The sequence below is a fragment of the Hemicordylus capensis genome, chromosome 14, assembly GCF_027244095.1.
Source record: "Hemicordylus capensis ecotype Gifberg chromosome 14, rHemCap1.1.pri, whole genome shotgun sequence".
NCBI classification, from domain to species: Eukaryota; Metazoa; Chordata; class Lepidosauria; order Squamata; family Cordylidae; genus Hemicordylus; species Hemicordylus capensis.
Window position 1 is genome coordinate 10,216,311 of NC_069670.1, and position 16,660 is coordinate 10,232,970.

Sequence of the window (16,660 nt, forward strand, 5' to 3'; positions counted from 1 at the left end):
AGGAGCACTAAATGTTTATCGTGTTAATAGCCAAACTTCTGATAGCTGAAGGTGTTCCCAAGAAGTTCTGCTGGGTTCACAGACAATGACTTGCAAACTTGGGGGCTACACAAGTCTCTTCACTAACTCTGAAGTTCTGAACACCCAGGCTGTGCTGTTGGGACAAGGGAATCCTTCAAAGAATGCTCTGCAAGATGCTGCTCCAATATAATACTGCACTATATTACTTAAATAATGTGATACCGGATTCCAGTATTTAAATGAGAAGTTAAAATGTCTTTATATATTTTATCTCAATAAAACCAGGGAGCAATTTAGCATGGTGCCATGCAAGTTTAAGGGGCAAGAGCTTCTGATGTTTCTCTGCTTGCCAGCATTCAAAATGTCCTTGCACAAGATCAAGTGTCTGACAGATTGGTGTTCAGGGTAAGGGCATTGGCTTCAACTGGAGAGACTGAGCATGCTCCAGGCGTTTCACAGAACTTCACAGATGTCCTTTGGATGCACTAGTGTAGTCATTCTTTTTTAGGTTTCTCAGTTACCTTGATGTAAATAATACATACAACAACATCTGATGCTTTTTGGGAGAACTTGGATTGCCTTGCTTCAATATTTTAAGAAGGAATTAAAAGGTGGGGATAGGGGTGGTTGGCAGAAAACAGAACGGAGCTTCATTTGACCCTACTGAGCATGCTCACACGCACCGGAAACCAGGCGTCGTGAATGACAAAAGCCGCTCTACACGCTTCCTTTTCGTCACTTCCGCCAAGAACGAGCAGTTGAGCGTCTGTGCTGGCGGTTGAAACGCGTTTGTTTCCGGGGCGGTGCTCCTGGCTCCCTGGGCCGCAGGTAACCATAGCGACCGAAAGTGTCATGGCCGACGCCGCGCTCTGCCCCTCTTGCTCGGGCCGGCCAGCCGCCCTCCTGTCCCCCGGCCTTCCTCCGTCTCTAGGGGTCCGGGCCCGCCGCTGTTCGCGCTCCGCGGGGCGGGCAGTTCTGCCACTACCACCGCGTGCTCTCAGCGGCTCTCCGGGGATGAAGTGGTGCAGGGCGGGCCACTGCGCGTGCGCAGCAGAAGGTGCAGAAGGGCCGCAAAGCCTCCGCGGGGGGATTCTGGCGGGCTTCCTGCGCTCCCACGCCCTCCCCCACGCGCGCCCCGGGGAGCCGAGCCCACCTCTCTGATTGGTTGGCGGGTGGCAGGCGCATCGCTGATTGGCGAGCAGCTGGACAGCTGACCCTCCCGCAGCTGAAGCTCGCGACGCGGCCTCGAGCGCGCCCCGTTTGACGAAGCAGTTGAGAGAGCGGAGGGGGCGGCGGCGGCGGCGGCAGGAGGGCTGAGGGGGAGAGGCGAGGCTCTCCTGAGGGAACGAGGGGGCCGCACGCCCCACACTGCCCCCACTCGGCTGCTGAGGGCCTCCAAGGGGCAGCCGCCGCCGCTCTCCTTCCATCCCGCGGAGAAATGCTCTGAGGGAAGGCTGGACTCCATGCCCGGCAGCGGCTTTCACCTCAGCATTTTAGTGAGAATAATCAATCATTAGTCACGGAGGAAAAGCTGCCTCCAGGCTTGCTTCTGACCCTCTGGGGGAAGGGCTCTGTGCCCAGCCTTGGCTTTGACCTCACCAAAATAAGGATAACAAATCTCTGTTGCTTCAGAAAAAGGAGGCGGAAACCACTCAAGCCGTGCTACTCAGCCAGGCTCGGGCTTTTTAAAAGAATGCTTTGTGGGAGAGTGGTGGGAACACGGTCTTGAAGACCCCTGCCAAAAGCCAGTCTCTGAGGGGAAGGGAAGTTTATGAGTAGGGAGTTCATCGCTCTGCTTTGGCTTCATCTTGCCAAAAGAACTCAAACCGTGAGGCCCGGGGCTGCTGTGCAACTACAGACTGGCCCTTTTAGTCTGAGAAGAAAACGGGGTGCGACTTGAGGCTGTCCAAAGAAACCTGAGGCTCCTTTATGCTCCCGACAGCTGTGTATGGCAGCATAATTCCTAAGAGAGTGGCTGGCTTGAATGGAACACCCTCCCTGCGCATTAGAAGCCTTAGGCTTCTAGATACTTATATATTGTTTTTAATTTCTTTGGGCTCTTTATTGTTTTAGTGGTTTGTTTTAATTGTCAACCGCCCTGAGCCATTTTGGAAGGGCAGCATATAAATCAAATAAATAAATACTCGGAACACCTTTCTGAGGCAGTATAATCTCTAATTTTCAGGCAGGCTTGTATGGAACATGCTTCATGCATGTGGGAAGCTTCAGGCTTCTTTATTCTCTCAGCAGATGAGAGGGTTCTCTTTATATTCTCTCAAATTCGTTTTGAAGAGTTATATCTTTTCATGTTTGTGAACCGCCTAGAGCTATCGGGATGAGGGGGTATAGACACAATGAAAGAATGAATAAATAAAAAAGCTGTGAGAGGCAGCATAATCTCTAAGATGGGGGCTGGCTTGTATGCATGATAGAAGCACCGGGATTCTTTATAACTGCCAGGTTTATAGGGAAGGATACTCTCCAACTTAGCAGCTATCTTTAACTGAACACTTTTCATGTGTGTTCTATCCCCTCAACATCGCTTGGAGGAAAATTTTGCAAGAAGAAACGGAGTCAGCACATGTGTCCCTACGAGCTCCAGTCAGAAGTGCTGCATTTGGAACATTTTTTCCTCCCAAGAGGCCAACGTGGCAGGTAAGGCTCCAAAAAAAGAATGCTAATTGTATAGGAGAAAATCTACCAGAATAGAATCCCTAGCTGTATGATTGCATTTTCTAAACTACTACTACTACTACTATTATTATTATTATTATTATTATTACTACTACATTTATATTCCGCTCCTCCTCCAAGGAGCCTAGAGCGGTGTACTACATACTTGAGTTTCTCTTTCACAACAACCCTGTGAAGTAAGTCAGGCTGAGAGAGAAGTGACTGGCCCAGAGTCACCCAGCTACTTTCATTGCTGAATGGGGATTTGAACTCAGGTCTCCCTGGTCCTAGTCCAGGACTCTAGCCACACCAGCTCTCTTTGTGATGAGACTTTTCCTCAGAGGCCTGAAGAAAGGGTACCCCAAACATTCTTCCAATATATATTAGCCATTGAAGTCACCTAAGATAATACAAACCTGAAAGGACTGTGAAAAGTACGTTATCCCAGAAATCAAATATGCAATCCTTTGGCAAATTACTCATAAGATTTAAAAAATGCAACACAACACTTTGGAATAAGTGGCACAACTTGCTCTTTTCCAACAGATTTCAAGAAACAACCGACGGAGGCAACGCCACAGAAGCCAAGAAGACAAGAAAGGAGCCAACGACACAGACACACAGGGTAAACCAAACCAAACCACAAACCAGGGGCTGCGTATAAGCTTCAGGCTTCTCTCTTGTCCCAAACATCATCATCATCATCACACACTTTATTTGTGAGCCACCCCATAACAAATCGTCCTCTGGGCAGCTCACAACACAACATTGAAAAACGTCCAATAAGAGCACATACAACACGACAAGCACATCGCAACACGAAGCAGCAGCCTCTCTAAAATGGTGGCTGCCTTGAATGGAAGAGGCTTCATGCCTCTTCAAGCAGCTCTGGGGGAATGCCCAAGAACAGACACAATACCATGTACACGTTGTACTCTGCCATTTAGAGAACACGCTTCACACGTGTTGGGAGCTTCAAGCTTCTTTAGTCCCGCCACTCTTTTCTTGGGCTGCATACACTCTAAGATGGTGGCTGCCTTGAATGGAAGAGGCTTCATGCCCCTTCCATTGTGTCCCCTCGACAACCCTGCGTGGCAAACTGGGCGAGAAGAAACGGAGTTGGCGCACGTGTCCCTACGACCTCCAGGCCGTAAATAAATAGGCAATGACCGGAGGTTTCTAGATGATCCGGAGGATGATTAAAGAATAAAAGGTCTGGCATCGAAAAGAGGCCTTGCTGAAGAAGGCTTAATCTGTTCCTAACCTCTTCGGTAAGGGGGGCCTATGTCCAATGCAGAGTCCTTCTCTAGTCCGGTAAATACAGGACATGGACCACGGCTGCTGTTAAAGGTGAGGCGGCGGGGAGGGAAGTGTGCTATAGTCGGAACCTTTTATTCCTGTTCTGTTTACAAGCAGCTCCACCCTGCAGACGGCTTCAGAAACAAAGGGCTACAGAGAGTTTGGGATTCCCTTTTGCGGGGGCGGAGGGGGGGAGGACATCCCCATCATGGGAGCGGTCCCAAGCCCTTGACCCTGGAGTGGGAGGGGATCAGCTTGGCCAGTCACTGCTACATCTGGGAAGGGGCTGCAGTCTGGCTTCGTGTCTTTGGTTTCCACCCACCTGGGGCAGGGAGGGAAGGAGAAAAGAGCAGTGTTAGGAGGACCTCAGAGAAACAGGCTCAGCAGCACGATCGTGCCGTGAGAGTCTCTGGGGAGCCTTGGCCAAGAACATGGGAAGCTGCCTCCTGTGGAGGCAGATCCTTGGTCCATTTAGCTCAGCCCTGACTGGCAGCAGCTCTCCAGGGCTTCAGGCAGGAGTCCTTCCCAGCCCTACCTGGAGATGCTGCCAAGGAGTGAGCCTGGGGCCTTCTGCAGGCCAAGCACCTGCTTGACCACTGAGCACCGACCCCATCCCCTCAGGGGAATCCCTGTCAGCAGACAGTGCTCAGATGGACTCACCCATCCCAATGCAAACCAAGGCCAACCCTGCTTAGCAAGGGGGCAATTCCTGTTTACTAGCACAAGAGCAACTCTCCACTCCATGTTAGGAGCATTCCTGCAGTTGGGGATGCCTGGGTCAAGGTCAAGTGAAGCCCTGCCGTGAGGGGTGCCGGGGTCAAGGGCAAAAGCTCAAACCTCAAGCCAAGTCCTGCAGTGGGGGATGACAGGCTCAAGTTCAAATTCAAACCGATTCAGTTCTGCTGCTGGGGATGTCTGGCTGACAGCCAAGTCCACGGTCTGACTGATTCAGAGAAGTAGCTATAGTTTTACAAGGGCACTCTAGACTTCTGGTCTTCTTGCACAGACATTTAAGGATTAACCTTAACCCTCCACTCCACCCACAATAAGTTACAGCTGGGCAGGATGGGAGTTGTAGTTCAGCAACATCTGGAGGAGGCCAGGCTGGGAGCCGCTGGTCCAGAGATGGACTCTCTGTGGACAGACAAGTACACAGAGACCGTCTGTATACTAGATTCTGATGCAGACAGAATCTGGACTCTGTGTTCTAGGGTACGCAGAGGCTCTCTTCCCCCTGGCGTCGATCCAGGCAAGAGTGTTTCCCTCCAGGAGCAGCAGAGACAGACACCTTCAGGAAGGAATCTTTGCTTCCCTCCCCACTCAGGAGCCAGGGAGCCCCCCACAGCCTGGGGCGCTGGCGTGGATGCTGGCTTTGCGCTTCTCTCTGCAGCAGCCCCTGTGGGGAGGGCCTACCTGGTGCCAAGGGGTCTGGCGCTCCCCCTCCCGGGCAGGATGCACATGCAGTTGCCATGAAGACCAAGACACAAACTCCTGGCCAGGAGGCCCCTCTGCAGCCTCCGCGAAGGATCTGGGTCTCTGAGTTAGATTTGCAACTTTTCTGTAGGCTGGATGGCCAAGAAACCTTCCGCCCGACACTCTGTAGAGCTGCTGCCAGTCAGTCTTTCTGTTTGCACTGATGATTGGCTCCTGCCCAGCCAAAGGATGGGCGATGGGCCAGCTGCGTGCCATCACATGCCTCTTGGTGGGGTGATGCAAGTTGGGATTCAATATGAGCCCCTCGGCAAGTGAGAAGCGACCTTGCCCTGCCAGCCGGCCCCTTTCCAAAGCACTCCCTCCCCCAGTCCAGCCACCACGTGCTCCCCTGTACTGCTCTTCCACACATGTGATGGCTGCATGTTGGGTGCGCTTTTAAAATCATTTACGGATTGCAAAGCTTGATGTGTGAGCACTGCAAGATATTCTCTTCAGGGGATGGAGCAGAAGGTTCCAAGTTCCCTCCCTGGCAGCAGCATCTCCAAGATAGGCCTGAGAGAGACTCCTGCCTGCAACCTTGGAGAAGCCGCTGCCAGTCTGTGAAGACAATACTGAGCTAGATAGACCAGTGGTCTGACTCAGTATATGGCAGATTCCTATGTTCCTGTGAGGAAGAGCGGGATATAAATGTAATAATAATAATAAAAATGATGATGATGATGATGATGATATAAGAGCAGCCATGAAGCCACCATTCTTGCTCAGCTGCCAGGGTCTCTGTGGCGCATCTACTTTCAAGAGTACTCGGACTGGAAGAACCTATGAAATTAAACCAAAGCTCACCTGCAGATCCTGTCACGTGATCTACCTGACGGAGTGCAAATGACCAGGATGCAATCTTCAGTACATGGGTGAGACAAATATGAAGGACCTGTCTGTGTACACACTTCCATCATCGCACGCTTGCAATGAGAACCATGCATACAGTAGACCAAGCAGCAGCCTAACATTTTAACCCCGATGAACACACGATCACTGCCCTGGAGAGGCCATCGGAGGCAGTGGAACTGGAAGCCACAGAGAGCTGGTGGAGCCCTGAGCGCAGGAGACCCGCCCAGGAAGGCCTCGGCCTTGAAGCCCGCGCATGACCTGGCCGTAGCTGCTGCCCGTCCGAGACTGCGGGAAGGTGGGAGCGAAAACACCTCGCACCTTCTCTTTCTTTTCGTTAATCAGTAATTTTTAATAGACACGTGCTTATCATGTGGAAGTTTGGACAGAAAACTGGATTGAAACCAGAGTCCCGGGAGGGGGAGGGGGACGGGGCAGCCCCCGCAGTGCCGTGCCACCATCCACAGGACAGAGGGCAGCGGCAGCCTCCGGAGGAGGAGGAGGAGGAAGACGGCTCGCCCCCTGGCCCCGCTGCAGCAGCAGCAGCAGCCCCACGGCTTGCTCTCGCCCGGCGGCGGCCCCCTTCAGCTCGCCCACCCCCGCCCGAGGTTAGGGGCGGCCCCTCCTCCGGGTGTGTTTGCTGAGCCTGAGCGGCCTCCACGGAGCTGCTTTCGGTGGGGGGTGGGGGGAGGAGAAGGAGCAGCAGCTCCCTTGGATGAAGGAGGGCAGAGCTCGGCCCAGCAGCAGTGGCTGCGCCCTCTCCCCGGTCTCCCTCTCCCCCCCTCACTCTCCCACCCACATTTCCCCTCTTCCTCCCCCCTCCTCCTCTCTCCCTTCTTCCTCCCTCTCCCGTACACCCTCCCCCTCCCCCCTTATGTTCTTATGTTCTAAAGCAATTTACATAGAGAAATAAAAAATAAGAGGGATCCCTGTCCCCAAAGTGTTTACAATCCCAAAAGCAACATAAGGGAGACACCAGCAACAGCCCCTGGAGGGATGCTGTGCTGGGGATGGAGAGGGTCAGCTGCTCTCCCCCTGCTGAATGCCCAGTGCATAAAAGAGCAGCCTAGAATTGGGTGCCTGGGAGGAGCCGAATGGGGTGCTGCTAGTCCAGGAGTAGCTGCAGCTCTTGTACACACTCCCCATCTGCTTTCTTACAGGCAGAGGCCGGGTGAGGGTTAGCCTCGACTTCCAGCTTCAGTACAAGCCTCTGTTCTCCCCAACGGCCCAGAGATCCTCCTCCACAGCCAGGCAGCGCTGGAGCAGCTGGCCCAGGACACAGAGATGGAGTCCTTTTGGGAAGAGGGAGGCACTTCCAGATATCTGGAGAAAGCTTTCCTTTCCTAGTAGCTGTGGTCAGTACATTCAGAAGGTTTTTAGCCCAGCACCATGCATGTATTTAATTACATTTATATTCTGCTCTTCCCCTGAAGAACCCAGAGGGCTGTACAGGGGTATCCTACAATACCCTTGTGAGGTAGGTTCAACTGAGAGAGTAGTGAGTGGCCCCAAGTCACCCAGTGTGTTATATGGCAGCACGGGGATTTGAACTCGGGTCTCCCTGGGCTAAGTCTCTGGCTCTTTGGTCCCTGCTGGGCCTTGCTTTGCTTTGCAGCTGACAGGCAGCATGGTGCAGTGGTTGGAGCAGGGCTTCCTCTATACCCTGAGATCCTCCCGGTGGTGTTTAGACTACAACCCCAGCCCCATGTATGTATTTAATTACACTTGTGTCCCATTAGTCCTCTGACGAACCCAGAGGGCTGTACACGGTTATGTGTACCTCTGAGGTCCAACCGGTTGAGAGAAAAGTAATTGGCCCAGAGTCACCCAGTGAGTTATATGGCAGCACGGGGATTTGAACCCGGGTCTCCCTGGGGCGGCTGTCTGGCTCCCTAGTTTCTGTTGGGCCTTGCTGTGCTTCCCAGCTGCAGCCAGTGTGGTGTAGTGGTTAGAGCAGGGCTGGCCTCCCCTGAGGCCCTGTGGGTGGACTGCAGCCCCCATAATCCCTGGCTATTGGCCACTCTGCCTGGGAATTATGGGAGTTAAAGTCCATGCCCAGCAAAATGCTCCTTTGATTGTTGATTAAGAAGTGCTGGCTGGGAGATTGCTGGGAAGTGGATGTGGGTTTGGGGGGGGGCTTGTGGGAGGGGTCTTTGTGTCCACCAGCACCATCTCCATGAAGGGGAAGGAGGGGGCCTGTGTTGGGGGGCAGGGGTGAGGGTGCTGTGTGTGTGTGAGAGAGAGAGAGAGAGAGAGAGAGGTGGATGAGGCAGATCCATGGGGAGTTTATTCTCCCACCCAACAATCATTGATTCTCCTTTTCCCACTCTAGACACACAGAGAGAGACATCCCCCACCCTCTGCACCTTCCCAGCCTCCCCTCCATAATCTCCTTTTCACCTGGAGGAGGGAGGGAGTCTCTTCCTTTGGTGTTTTCATCCCCTCACTCCCCCCCCCACCTCTCCTTTGTATGATGCTTCATGTTCATGTTTTCATGCTTCAAGTTTTCAAGCAGAAGATCAGAGGTTTTTTGAAGGCTGTGCCTTTAAGAATGAAGGTTTTCGTTGGTAGATCATAGCCAGTATGGTGTAGTGGTTAGAGTGTTGGAGCAGGGCTGGGGAGACCTTAGTTCAAATCCCCAGTCAGCCATGAAACTCACTGGGTGACTCTGGGCCAGTCATTTCCCTCTCAGCCTAACCTACCTTGCAGGGTTGTTGTGAGGATAAACATAATCATGTGCACTGCTCTGGGCTTCTTGGAGGAAGAGTGGGATATACATAAATACAGGAGGGGTTGACCATGGCCTTCTCCCGCTTAGTATGAGATGATGCCTTTCAGCATCTTCCTATATCGTTGCTGCCCGATATAGGAGTTTCCCATAGTCTGGGAAACAGACCAGCGGGATTTGAACAGGCAACCTCTTGCTTGCTAGTCAAGTCATTTCCCTGCTGCGCCGTTAGGTGCAACTCTCTAACACCCTCTGTACCAGTGGTATATAAATATACACTAGTTGCATATTATTTTTGTTTAAATGAAATGTAGTCAAAAGAAGAGATCAAACTGGATTGCTTGCTGCTGTGATAGGTGTAAAAATGCTATTTGAATTTGCTTCTGAGTTTAACTGCTTAGGATTGGAGTGCATGTGGCTAAAAGTGTGTGTGTCTCTCTCTCTCTATGTATATATACACACACACACACACACACACACACACATTCTGTTCCTACTTCAAAGAGGTCAGGGTAATGTAGATCAGGGATTCTCAATGTTTGGGTGCCCAGATGTAATTGGACTTCAACTCCCATAATTCCCAACCAAAGGCCACTGGGGCTGGGAATTATGGGAGTTGAAGTCCAGTAACATCTGGGCACCCACACGTTGAGAAACCGTGGTGTAGATTTTCTTCCTCCCCACTTTTATCCTCACAACAATCCTGTGAGGCAGGTTTGGAGGAGACAGACAGAGAGACAGAGTCTCAGCCAAAGTCCCCCAGTGAGTTTCATGACTGAATGGGGAATGCAAGTCCCCCATTCCTAGTCTGAACACTTAATCACTACACCACACTGGTTCTCAACTGTGTGTGTATGGATTGCAGGGGAAATCTGATGTCGGAGGAAAAGGAGATTCCTTTTTTAGGGTGAAGCAAACTAGTGGGGAGGCTAGTGTTGGATATCCCTTTAAGAGAGCCTGAAAGGGTTTAATTATCAAGATGTGGGGAGGCTGTGGGACCAGGCCCTGGATCTTTCAAGCACCTAGCAACACCTCTGCAAGGGGAAGAGTGGCAGGATTGTCCATGCAAAGCCTGGTATAGGCAGGTATGTTCAGAATTTCTTCTACACACACACACACACACACACTCAATCCCTGAGTGTATTTTAGTGTGAGATGTAGTGAATTCAGCTAATGTAAGTGGCAGGGCAAGGTGGGGCAGAAGGAAAGGAATGAGAGGAAGTGCAGAGAGGAGGAGGAAGAAGTCAGAAGATGGTGTGAGGTGGGCACCAGGCTAGGTGTGGCTCCCCACCCAGAGGTGCATCAGACTCTAATCTGGCCCACCAATGCATTTGAGTTGGATGCTGTGATGAGATGTATACAGGAGCTGGGGGGTGAGTGGGTGAGTCGCCCTAGTAACCAGACACAGAAGGTTTGGGGGCGGGGAGGTGGGTGAAGAAAGGCAGCCGAGACAGAGGGGAGAGAGTTGGAGTTGCGTGCGAGTCGGGGATGTTTAGGGCAGAGGGTAGAGAGATCAGTGGGTGTGTTCTGAAGAGTGTGTGGGACTTGAAGAGGGGATGTGGAGGCTGGAGAACCAGCAGTGTTCTGGGCAGCTCCTAATAAATAGCAGGCAAGAAGGTCTGGAGGAATCCATTGAGTTCACCCACCCAAGTTTAACTACCTCTGCCCCAGTTGTCTCACCTCCCCATGTCTCAGCTTTTATCCAGAACAGCCGATGGACCTAGTAACTTGAGGAAGAAGCTGGTGTGCTATGCTTTGCAATCTGCAGAGAGTTTTATTCTACTCTGGAAATAATAAACATCATCTTGCTTTCATTCTTTATACCTCAAGTTCTGTCTCATTTTATGTCCTGAACATATACCCCTATCCTGCCTGCGCTCACAAGGCTACGCAGCCAAAGGGGTTGAGTACGGAGAGCAGGGCAACAAGAATGGATAGGGTGGCCGCGAGGGAAAGGAAAAGCGGGAGGAGTTCCCAGAAGCTGAGGACTAACCAGTCATAGACCCCTCAAATCCAATCACCTCCCTGGAAGGGAGAGGGGCATCGAGGTGGGACCCTGGCAGACACCCTCTGACAATTTTAAAAAAATATTTAAAAATCCATCTTTTTACTCAGGCTTTTTTAGCTTCTTAATAATGTATAGGTTTTTAATTCTGTGATTGATTTTTAAATGGTTAGTTTTTAATTGTTTTTGTGTGTGTTTTATATGTGTTTTTAACTGTTTTACCATTGTGAACGGCCCAGAGACACGAGTGTGGGGCGGTATAAAAGTGTCATACATACATACATACATAATTTGCAAGAGAGAGAAAATCCAAGCCCCAATATTTTTATATGGGGGCGGGAGGAACACTTTTATGGAAAAAAATCCCTGCTGCACGCCCTGTGATTTTTCCTGCTGGGGATGGTGGGAGTTGAAGTCCAGCAGCAGCAGGAAGGAGCTGCTGCTCAGGCCATGCTTGGTCCTGAGAAGTGGAGGGTTGTTGGACTACAACTCCCATTATCCCCAGCGGCTGGTACTGAAGCGAGTTGTACTTCAGGCATGTCTGGGCACCCAAGTCTGAAGTGCCCCCCTATGCTAGGTACATAGAGCTGGTTCCTGCACATGTTAGTTCACTTTCTAGATCCATGATCACCTTTATAGCCAGCATAGTGGAGTGGTGAGATTGTGAGACAGCATCGCTTGCAGTTCAGAGATGCCAGAGGCCCTCGAAGGGCTTGGATGCTGCCTCGGGAGCAGAACTTGCTGGCCCAAAGAGGGATGGGGCGCAGCCCTCGACAGTGTGATCGGCCCAGGAGGCTGCAGACCTGGTGAGTGTGTGGCTGCTGCTTCTGTGCAGGGTCTTATCCCCTCGGCATCTGTCCTGAGAGGGGCCTGGCCAGTCTCCTTGCTGAGTTCCAACTCAGGTAAATGCATCCGCACCACCTTTTGAAGCGTGGAATTAGCTAAACCTTTCTTGGTGGAGCGATCCCTGCTGACCCTCCCAGGGTCAGTGTGGTGTAGTGGTTAGAGTGCTGGACTAGGACCGGGGAGACCCGAATTCAAATCCCCATTCAGCCATGAAACTAGCTGGGTGACTCTGGGCCAGTCACTTCTCTCTCAGCCTAACCTACTTCACAGGGTTGTTGTGAAAGAGAAATACAAGTATGTAGTACACCGCTCTGGGCTCCTTGGAGGAAGAGCGGGATATAAATGTCAAAATAATGATGATGATGATGATGTCTTGCAGGCGTTGAGCACCTCTGAGGCAAGTGGTACTCATCAGGTGGGCCAATGTGTGAAACAGGATGCTGGACTAGATGGGCCTCCTTGGGCCTGATCCAGCAGGGCTGTTCTAATATTCTTAAGTGCAGTTTCCAAAGGGTTTGCAGCTGGAGAGGGTCTTGCTTCTGTGCAGCTCCTCTCCATCTGTCTGTCTGTTCTGGGGACCCAACCCAGCCTCCTCCCCACAGAGGCCTCCCCTCACACACACCCCACTGCCCTCACCCCCTGGCAGCCGGAAGAAGGGCCAGCAGGTATTCACGCCATGCAGGGAGGGAGGTAAACTCTCCACCCTCCCTCCCTCCCTGATGCCAAGGCTGCTTGTAGCCCCGATTCCCTGCTGCTGAGTCAGAGCCTGGCTTGGCCCAGCCAGCTCAGTATTGGGGAGTCTGTCTTGCAGGCAGTGGACTTCCTCCAGGCCCCCTCAGACACTGTCTGGGTCCCCCTACATGGGGCTGGTTTGAGGTGAATGGGTGGGGAAGCCTTTGCTCTGGATGCTTCTGAGAGGAAGGAAGCTGCCTCCTGCTGAGCTTGAGATGGACTCTGCAGGTTCAGCAGAACCTGCACTGACTGGCAGCGGCAACAGCGGAGGCCTTTCTTTCCCAACCTTGCCCAGAGAGGCTGCCAGGGACCAAGAAGGCTTTCTGCCCCCGAGCTCTGGCCCCCTCTTCTGCTGCCTTCAAAGTGGGGCTTCTGTCTAGGTCAGGGGTTCTCAGCCTTGGGTCCCCAGATGCTGTGGGACTGCAACTCCAGTCGCCTCCGTCTGCAGTGGCTAAAGACGGGGGAGTGTGGCAGCTGTCGGCCCACAACCTCTGGGAGCCCAAGGCTGAGAACCTCTGACCTGGGGGTTGCCATGTGGGGTGGGTGGTGGGAGAGAGCTTCTGCCCCTCCCCTTTGGGGGTGTGGGGAGAAGTGGGGCCCTCGCACCTAGTGGGGGGAGGTGGAAGAGCACATCCTGCCCCCTGTGAGGGGTTTGGCTTCCTCCCTCGCAGCCTTGGTGTTTCTCCACCCCAGAGACTAGGGCTGCCACCCACCAGCAGGTAGAGGATCTCCTCTGTCTCTGTCCCCCTCCCCGCTGCCCCCTTAGCGTGAGATGAAACCTTTGCATGGGGAAAAGCCGCCCCTGTGATGTAGAGGAGAGCAGAAAGAGACTTGCTCTGAAAGTGCAGGCGGGGCCTGAAGGGGAGCCTGGCAGGGACCACCCTCCTTGCTCCTCTGGATTTATCCTCCGTGGTTAACAGAAACCTCTCCTGTCACTTTGAGACCAGAGTTAAGGTGACCTCATGGTGTTGACTGTCCCTCTAGGCATATCCGTGGTGTAGACTCTTCCTCTCTGTGGTGGAGTGAGGCACTCTGGGCAGCAGCATATCATTGGTGCTGTTGTCTGTCCCTCTAGGCAGCCTGTGGTCTATGGCTTTCTTGCTCCGTCTAGGCAGCCTCCGTGTTTGTCTGTGGCAGGATAGCCCTCCCTAGCTGCCCTGGGTTGGTCTATGGCGTTATCCCTCCCTGCAGGCTCTGTGTTGGCCGTGTGGAGCGTCGCTCTAGGCTTTCCATCTCTGTGGCTATCCTCACCTAGGGCTTTTTCTGTGGCTGCTTCCCCTTTGACCTGGAAGTGGTCCCTTTCCCTTGCACCTGTTTTCCTGATGAAGGGGTTGTTGGGCTGCAAGATCTGCTTTGGGCCTGGAAGTTTGGGGGGGGTAATTTGGGGGGAGCCCTTTTGCCCCCACTTTGCCTTTGCTTGGGAAACGTTCTGGGGTGGGGGGAGAGAGAGAGAGAGAGAGAGAGAGAGTGTGTGTTTGTGTGTGTGTGTGTGTGTGTGTGTGTGTGTGTGTGTGTTGGCTGCTGGCTTCCGGGAGGATGCCGGGGCAAGCGATGCCTACAAGCCCCAGACTCCCCGGCTCTTGGCCACTGTGACGGGGGCTGATGGGAGCTGAAGTCCAGCAGCAGGAGAGAGCTGCTCCCCTGGCCCTGCTGGGTCCCTAGAGGAAGTGGAGGGGGTCTTGTGAAGTTCTGTGGGTAGGTGGAGGGGTGGGGAGTGGAGGGTCTCTGTGATTCCCATCACGGTCTTGGTGAAGGGAAGGGCTGGCGGTGCTTAAGGACCATGCACGGGTGGGAGAGAGGAAGCGTCTCATTGCTCTGTGTCAGGCAGGGGAGCCCCTTCTGGGGCTGCAGTGGAGCCTCCATGTGTGGAGGCAGTCTACCTTGGGCACCTGTTGTGGCAGGAGGGTGGAACTCTTTGCTGACAGGCAGTGGTCTCCCTTAGAGTTGGCTGAGATGGAGGAGGACTTTGTTTTACCGTGGGCATCCTGGCATTTCTGGCTCTTCCTCCTCCCTCCCGAAGACTGGCAAAGGCTGCCCATTGTAGTTCGGTCTAACTTTCCCCATCAAATAAGCATCTCCTAGCCCTATGGCCACAGTGCAGGGACACTCTTCCTCCTGCTTGGGTGGCAGCTCCTTCATAGAGCCTCCATGTGCAGACATAGTCTATGCTTGCTTGAGGAACTCTTTTTGCTGCTGAGTGAGAGGGAACTGCCTTGGCCTGACCCCACAAGGTGACTTATCAGGAGGGCTTACAGCTGATACTCCCTGTGCAGAGGCAGTTTCTCTGAATAGCCACTTGCTCTTTTGGTGGGGGGGTGGTCACAGCTGGTGCCTGAAGGGAGGTCTGCTGGCAGTTTGCAGGGGCAGGCGTATGGGGAAATCGCTGGCCCTTCCCCTACCCTGGAGCAGCACTTGTGTGGTGATGGAAAGTGCCTGTGTCGCCTTAGGTGTGGGGCAGAGGAGGTCTTAGTGGAAAGGGCCCCTGTCCTCCTCACCCTCACAGCAATGGGGAGGCGATCCAGTTTCAACAAGCAGAATCTAAATGCAAATCATTAGGTGTATGGATTCCAACAGATGTCACACCAGACTTTAATATAAACTACATACCATTGTTTCAAAAGCAAGAATACTTTATTAGTTGGAAAACACTTAATCTCTGGGTTACAGAGGGTTCAACTCATTAAAATGATTATATTGCCCCAAACTCTTTCTACCAATCCCTGTGATGATTTCCAACCAACAGTGGCAACAAACATTACATTTTTTATAATGGAATTATTAAAAACCAAGAGTCCAGAACATGGTTTTATAACAGCACAAGGCGGTTTAAAATATACTAATATTCAACTTTATGATGAGGCTGCATTATCTTTTCTGCCTAAATTATGGCTTTCATTTTGCACTCATCCTTGGGCAAATAGAGCCAGTTAGGGTTGAAGAGGGATTTTTTTTTGGCTAAGGAAAGGTGGTTGGCCCCAACACATTCTCCTGTTTACTCTGGACATTCTCCTTGTCCACATTTCTTGGGCAAGAATTTTTCCCACTGGGGATGAGGTTAATTCCTTCCTTTCCTGAAGGAAAGCAGGCCTCTCCAAATGTTATATACTTTTAGATAAATTCGAACCCATTTCAGAATTTGAGATAGTCAGCCAACCAATGAACCCCTGCTTTCCTTGGTTTGAATACTAAGTTAAACGTCTAATTATTTTCTTTCTTCCTCACTTGAATTTCACTAATACATTTCTGGAAAAGCTTATAACAACAACCACAATTTATTAACAAGGCTCTCCTATCTGAGCTTTATAACATTCTATTAGCTGAAAATCAAATTAATAAAATAAGCTGTAAAGATCACTGGCAATCTGATATAGATCAAGCAATTGATGTAATTAGTTGGGAAAACATCTGGTTATCCTCAGCTTTGTTATATCAAAGAAGAAGAATTTAAAATACACATTGGCATTTCTCTTCTGCAGTACTCAAAACTGTAAATCCAGACCCTTAATCAAATGTGTTGGAGAGGATGGAAAATCAAAGGCACATTATTTCATCAATGGTGTTCCTGCCTGTTAGTGACAAAGTTCTGGCTCCAGGTGAATAATCATAACACGTTTTTCAAGCAAACATCACTTTCGAACCACTTCACGCACTATTAGGTTTACCTTTACACAATTATTTGTCTTCCTCTCAAAATGAATTATTTATTCTACAAACTATGGCTGCTAAGTTTACTATTGAGCAGGCTTGGAAAAAGAAAGGTCATTTATATTAGGTGTTGGTTTGAAAAAATCTGGTCTATTATTATTAGGGGAGAATCCTCACTGTTGAAAACTAATAAATAATATTATCAGAGTGTTTTATATTTTAGTAGATGGGTTCCTTTCGGTCTTACACCAAACCTAACAAAATACCTTTAATTAAAGCTTCTTTAAATTTTATCAGTTACAACATGACCTGTTACCACTGTCCGTGTAATGAGTCTGTATCTTAACTTGAAACACAACTTTTTTCTAAACTCTAAAGAGTATTTACTG